Source organism: Chiloscyllium punctatum, chromosome 29 (assembly GCF_047496795.1).
Source record: "Chiloscyllium punctatum isolate Juve2018m chromosome 29, sChiPun1.3, whole genome shotgun sequence".
Lineage (NCBI taxonomy): Eukaryota > Metazoa > Chordata > Chondrichthyes > Orectolobiformes > Hemiscylliidae > Chiloscyllium > Chiloscyllium punctatum.
Window position 1 is genome coordinate 29686071 of NC_092767.1, and position 6975 is coordinate 29693045.

The following is a 6975-nucleotide window of genomic DNA, read 5'->3' on the forward strand; positions in this document are numbered from 1 at the left end:
TCTTTGCCAAAATTGGATAGTCCCGCAACGTGATTCGCAGTGCACGAACTTTGCAACGAGTATATGCCACGCGGCAAGTTAAAAAGCACGCTTCCATTTATTATAGTAAGTTTCTAGGAACTGACAGCCAGATTCCTCCTTACACTCGGAATTATGACAACACATAAACCAACAGCCTCTCTCAGAGACAAGTGACCAATGCCCGACTTGTGCCAGACAAACGTAGTTAACAGGATTGCACGCAGGGACTGCACATAAAACGATAGAGGAGAAGCAGACAGACGACCATCGGGCTGCGTTCAGGCAGTTCAGTTACCCTGTAAACCCCATGCACAGCTGTTCCTTGTAGGTACACACAGGGATCTGAGTGTCTCTGACTCCGGGACTTGGAACTCGGATGATATGACCGTCTGCAGCACTGGTTACTTCCTTGTGTGAGGTAACTCCCGATGGAACATATGTAAAACACGATAGCTCATTGAGAAATACATCCAAAATAGTACCCAAGAGACGTATTCCTGTTGTGTTTCTAGTCCTGTTCCTGACATGACAGACAGCATTGTACTTATTGTGTGCTTCCTGACGGTTCGGTGCATTCTTCCGTGATCGCATTGTGTGCAGTAATCTGCGTTTGAGCTGCAATTACGTGCGTTTGAAATCCAGGACCACCGGCCTCGATTTTGTTTTCCTCTTCTCGTGCGCAATTGCAACACAGTAAACGATCAATTAATATTGGGAAAAAATATACACAGGCGTGTGAAAAGCTCACTTTCCGTCGCAATTATGCAATGGTTAGAGATCACTTTGATACAGGAGATAAGGATGGAAAGTGGGTTTGGGTAGAGATGAGGAACATTGAGGAAAGAGGAAACCAGCCGGTGCAGCTTACAAGAACACTAACAGTAACCACAGTGTAACAAAAAACGTACAGGATAAAATACCGCCTGTGAATGATAAAAGAAGGCAAGAATTATGGGAGACATTCATTTCCCTTCTTCCTCTCCTGTTTGAATTGTAAAGAAACTTTGAAGAAAAACAATCGAAAACTCATACATGCCCCACCGAACAACGTGCGCCATACCTTGGTCATTGATTACTGTAGATTAGAATACTTACAATGTGCAAACAGGTCCTTCAGCCCAGCAACTCCACACCGACCCGCCCGAGCCCAAATGCATTCCTCTCCTTTAACCACGTCAATTTAGCACGGCCATTTCAACAAACCGGTATATTTTTGGACTGTGGGAGAAAAGCAGAGCAAGCACACGCAGGCACAGGGAGATTGTGCAAACTCCACATATTCAGTTGATTGAGGCGGGAATTGACCCTGACTCCGTGGCATTGTGAAACAGCAGCGCTCACGATGGTGTCAGCGTGAGATGGGACTTATTTGCCTTCTTTAATTGGGAAAAATCTCTGTCGTTGTGAGCATCTGGCAAGACCAGTTCCTTCGCCAGAAAAAGAAATGAATATGTCATTAACCTTTGTTTGTTTCAGATCCAAGAATACTCAGATCAATAGCTCCTTTCAATGAATAATTTTGACTCAATTTGGCTGCAAATATCTTGTCCTAACTTTGTGCTTTTCTTCTTTTACATTGGTGTCTCGCACCTTACAAATGACAGCAAAGGTATGAATGGAGATGGAAACATGTAACTCAAGTCAGCGGCAGCTTTCAATGAGATCACGGCTGATTTGGTCAAAACTCAGGGGTCGCTGCTTTCTGTAGTCATGGCCGAGTGGTTAAGGCGATGGATTAGAAATCCATTGGGGTTTCCCCACGTAGGTTCGAATCCTGCTGACTACGTTATGAACGCTTTCCTGCTGGAACTATTCAAAGTTCAGAAAGCCTGTTTTGCAAACCAGGCCTGTAATTTGATTAGACTTGAGAAACTCGAGTTCTTCATCAGAAATGCTCCACATTTAAAACATTATCTCTGTTTCTCTTTCCAGATACACTGCTCGACACATCGGGTTTCTGCAGTTGTTATTGAACGCCCTGAGCAGAAGTGCTGCTTTTCATTAGATTCCTTTCATCCCTTGTCCTCTGTTCTCTGACTCTGGTCATTGGCAACACTTCCTCCTGCTCGTCAGAGTGCTCATTCCCCACCGCTACCTCTACCATCATTACAAACGACCGCAGGAAATTGCCACTTAACCATCTTTGTTCCAAAGTGAAACTCACCAGCCTAGGAACTCTCTCCACCAAACGGGACTTCTCATCCCTGGACATGGTGCAAGCCAGAGGATTGTGAAGAATTCCTGTGAAAATATTGTCAGTTGGCAGTTGGAAAAATGTTTAGGAAGCAAACCATATAATTTAGGCTCCAGCTTTGGAAATCTTGAGAAACCCTTTGGGAAATGGAATCATAGGAATTTGAAGAAGTGTAAATTGTCAGTCCGAGTAGAGGAAGGGACATTGACTCTGATCTTCTCGAGACAGGAACTGATCTGAGACATTGAAAGAATTCTCGCTCCCGTACGCGAGGAATACAAACTTCATCTGGACTGTGGGATAATGAAAAACTCTGGAACACTCAAGACAATATCCAAATATTGACTGAGATCACTACAGTACGAGTACTATAGATGGGTCAGTTTTTGTCCACTGTGTGCGGGAGGGCTTCCTGACACAGTATGTAGACATGCCTTCAAGGGAAGAAGCCACTTTCGATTTAGTACTGGGTAACGAGCCTGGCCAGGTTTTAGATTTGGAAGTAGGTGAGCACTGTGGAGACAGCGATCACAATTCTCTCAGGTTTACTTTCGTGATGGAAAAGGATAGGTGTACTCCACGGAGCAAGAGTTTCAGCTGGTGGAAGGGAAATCACGATGCAATGAGGTAAGATTTAGGAATCGTAGAGTGGGGTAGGAAACTGTAGGGGGTGAGCACATTAAAAATGTGGAGCTTATTCAAGGAAAAGCTCCTGTGTGTCCTAGATAAGTATGTACCTGTCAGGGAGGGAGTAAGATATAGAACGCGTGAGCCGTGCTTTACTAAGGAAGTGGAAACCCTGGTCAAGAAGAACAAGAAGTCTTATGTTAGGAGAAAACGTGAAAACTCAGTTCGAGCGCTCGAGGGTTCCAACGATATCAGGAAAGACCTAAAAAGAGAGCTGAGAAGAACCAGGAGGAGACATGAGAAGTTGTTGGCAGATAGGATCAGGGTTAACCCTAAGGCTTTCCATAGGTATGTGAGCACTAAAAGAATGACGAGAGTTAAATTTGGGACAATCAAGGATAATAGTGGGAAGTCGTATGTGGAGTCAGTGGAGATAGAGGAAGCACTAAATAAATATTTTTCGACAGAGTTCGCTATAGATAATGAAAATGTTGGCGAGGAAGATAGAGAGATACTTGCGTCTAGACTAGAAGAGATTGAGGTTCACATGGAAGAGATATTAGAAATACTGCAGAGTGTGAAAATAGATAAGTCAGCTGGGCCGGACGGGATCTATCTGATGTTGTTCAGCAAATGCACGACAGGAAGGTACAAATCAAGCTGATGCTAACAACGGCTCGTTTTGAGCCGCTAATTTGCAGTGAAGTGGCGGCGCCAATAAAAGGTGTCACGCAGCTCGTCTAATTCCACATCCTGAGCTCGAAATGACCAGATGTCTCTCGCAGAGTTTCGGCAGGGTCTTGCTTAGACGACACCATGACACGTTTTCACTGGAGTGGATCATGAAATCGCGTCGGGACTGCGAATAAAACGATGGAAACTTCCAGCAGAGAAGGAGCCGACCCCGAAGCAGGCAGCTGAGGACAAATGTTTCTCCCTTGCCAGTGAAAGGCACTGCTTCACAAATTGGAAACTTCGAAGTGAAGCAGTGTTGGTGATTTTCTTCGCTGCTTGTTCACCTTTTTAATTCTGATTCCGTGAAAGTCCATGGCATTACATATGGACATTCTGCGAGCCGTGAGCATGCCTGTTGGGCCAGTGGCGTAATGGATAACGCGTCTGACTTCGGATCAGAAGATTGTAGGTTCGAGTCCTACCTGGCTCGAAGGAAGTGTCCAACTTTAACCGTGCCCCACGTTGACGCTCCCATGTGATGCCCTGCCGGGACGTCGCTTCTGTGCTTCCACTTTTGAAACTTGCATTTGAAATTCCAGCTCACCACAGACCTCTGTCGCTTTGGGGGTATCTTTCTGTGTGTCTCCCTTTGTGGGTGAAAATGAGCATGAGTTCCTCAAAAGAGTTACAAGTCGCTGTGCAAAGGTCACTCATCTGCCCCATTATTGTGCCATTTAAGAACACAGGATAAAGTCATTGACATTTGCACTTGGAACATTAGAACACATGAGACTTTGGGCCAAAGTTGGAAACTGCGACTGGAATGATTGGCTCTCTGATTAGCCGCGATGCACACAGGTGGAATGGCCTTTTCCCACTTTGTAAATCTACGAAGACAAGTTGAAAATAATCTGCAAGGAAAATGTTCATAAAGGGTGTTTTATTTACACCAAATACGACAGTATCTATCGCCTTGTCTTGTTATTTACTTGTGAGGATTCGATACTCTCAGAACCGTGGCCCGGATCGTATTCCGGCTCATGGAATGCTGGGATTGTTCAGCTAACATGTCGGTGTCCCAGTACTTCTGCCGATTTTCCGATGAGAGCATGTCATTGGTTTTGTCCAAAACATGATGAATGTTAACATAATACGAATAGCTGCAGTTGCTGGAAATCTGAGCCAAAAACGAAAATTGTTTGCGGAACGCAGAAAGACTGGCAACAGAAACATCGACTTTCCTGCTCCTCGGATGCTGCTGTGCTTTTCCAAAATTTTCTGATCTAAAATCAGGTTTCCAGCATCTGCAGTACTCACTTTTGCCTAGTTCCTTCAGTGTCGCTGGTTCCCAATTCAAGAACTCCATCTCTAGCGGTTTCATGTCTGTACCTCCATGCTGTCGAGTTGAAGAGTGAAGAAAAGTAACTCACCCCCTCCATCTCTGGGGTAATTAGGGGCTGAAAGTTAATCGTATCACATTGAAGTGTATCTACAAGCGACTTAATCTCTGTCTTTTATTGGGAACCATCTCTTTCATTGTAACCATCAGGAAAGACCATTTCCTTCGCTAAAAAGAGAAATGAATATGTCACTAACCTTTGTTTGTTTCATGTCCAAGAATACTCAGATCAATAGCTCCCTTGATTACCTCTGCTGGTCATGTTCGCAAAGAGGTCTAGCAAATTGCCAAGTGTGATTTTCCTTTCAATAAATAATGTTGAATCAATTTTGCTGCAAATATCTTGTCCTAACTTTGTGCTTTTCTTCTTTTACATTGGTGTCTCGCACCTTACAAATGACAGCAAAGGTATGAAAGCTACGAAGCTCACCCATCTGCTGTATTATCTTGGTGTTTAGCGCAGACACAAACCCAGGATGCTTGCTATCATTGTCCACAGTCAGAGAGTCAAGGGGAGTCTCAGATATCAGTCCGGGAGCTTGGACATTGTCAGTCTGTCTCTCGTGGTTGTTAGGGTCAGGATCCTTCTGCTGTGAGGAGGGGTGGAGAGCTGAATGCTGGGAGACCCCTATCTCGCTTGGCTATTTCTGCCCTATTTCAGGATGGTTCCTTCTGAAATGTGGGAATTACCAAAAAAGATTAGGGAAATGTAAGTGGTTGGTCCATCTGTTAGTGCTGGTACAGCTGGGGGAAAGGTAGTGAGGTATCCTGAGTGAGTGAATAGGCAACCAAGGGAGAATTGCGGAGAGTTGGGGAGATGGATGGAGAAGAGGTTAGAGAGAGACCAAGAGAAGGTGCTGCATCCAGTGAGAGTGGGGCAACATTAGCCTTGGTAGGAGGTGGGTGCAGTAACACAGAAAGTGAGGGTGAGTTCACACACGTCAGATGGTGGCACTTACCCTGGTGGAGTGGAGAAGGTCACTGACCTCCTTTTTACACTGCTGGGCATTCACCCAGAAGGCTGGCATCTCATTGACCCAGGGGTCTCCCTCGGACCAAGCTGGCAGGGTCTGGTGTCATGGCCTCCCCTGCCAGTCCTGGTGGAAGATAATTTCCCTCTCCTGCACCATGTCATCCACCAGAATCTCAGGGGCTTGGCCACAAAGTGGGGCCCCAGTTTTACCCAACTTGACCAGGGCAGTTTTGGATTCACAATCCAAGAGTGTAATGACTTTTTAAAGATGTCACCTGTAACAGCGAGGCCTGTGCATTCTGGGATATCCAGCCAGCAGGCAGTTGTTATGATGAACAGGAAACATCATAGCGTTAGTGTCAGATGAGAGGAAGACCACGTGGGCAGGGAGGGTAGTTAATGAGGCAGATTGAAGATGGGATCATGAGAAAATACACTTCACCTTGTGGAGAGAAATCCTCTGTCAAAATCGACTAAAATAAGACTTGAACAAATCATAAGATGGTTTAGGCCTCTGTCTGTCTGAATGAAAATAGGGATGCAGTGTGAAAGTATTAGGAGTAAAGAGCTTGGAGCAGAGAATTAAACAGGAGATTCAAATCCTTAAAATTGGGCAACACAATGCTCCAGACTGTTAAAAGGAGCTGGGGAAAATTCCCCGCATTATAGTTACCTACATTATCCATTCCTCACTGGATGCAGGGATGGTGCCGGAGGCCTGGAGAACAGCTAACACTGCAGCCTTGTTTAATGTGGAGCAAGGGACTGACTGAATAGGTCGAGGCTGGATCTCTGAGACAGTGGATAAACGGTCACTGAGGAAGTCCCAGGGAGTCTAGGACAGTCGGTCTGGATTTGATCAAGGAAGGTCGTGAGCAATTCATCTGACGGTAACTGCATGTGACTTACTTGGATTTGACGAGAGATTCCATGGCAGACTGTATAAAAACAGAAAATATGGGGTCCAGGTGAATGGAGCAAACAACCCAGAGAAGTGCAAGGCAAGGCATTTGGGGACATCAACAATAGAGAAGAATGTACAATAAATGAGAGTATGGTCAGTGTGGACAGATATGTGAAGGAAGA

At 45.2% G+C, this 6975-nt stretch overlaps 2 non-coding genes across 2 annotated transcripts; both read left to right on the forward strand.

The window, feature by feature from the left end:
* Window positions 1–1725: 1725 nt before the first annotated feature.
* trnas-aga (transfer RNA serine (anticodon AGA)) lies at window positions 1726–1807 on the forward strand. The gene has a single exon. It is a non-coding gene; the product is annotated as a tRNA-Ser (tRNA).
* Window positions 1808–3934: 2127 nt separating this feature from the next.
* On the forward strand, window positions 3935–4007 carry trnar-ucg (transfer RNA arginine (anticodon UCG)). The gene has a single exon. It is a non-coding gene; the product is annotated as a tRNA-Arg (tRNA).
* The last annotated feature ends 2968 nt before the right edge of the window (window positions 4008–6975 follow it).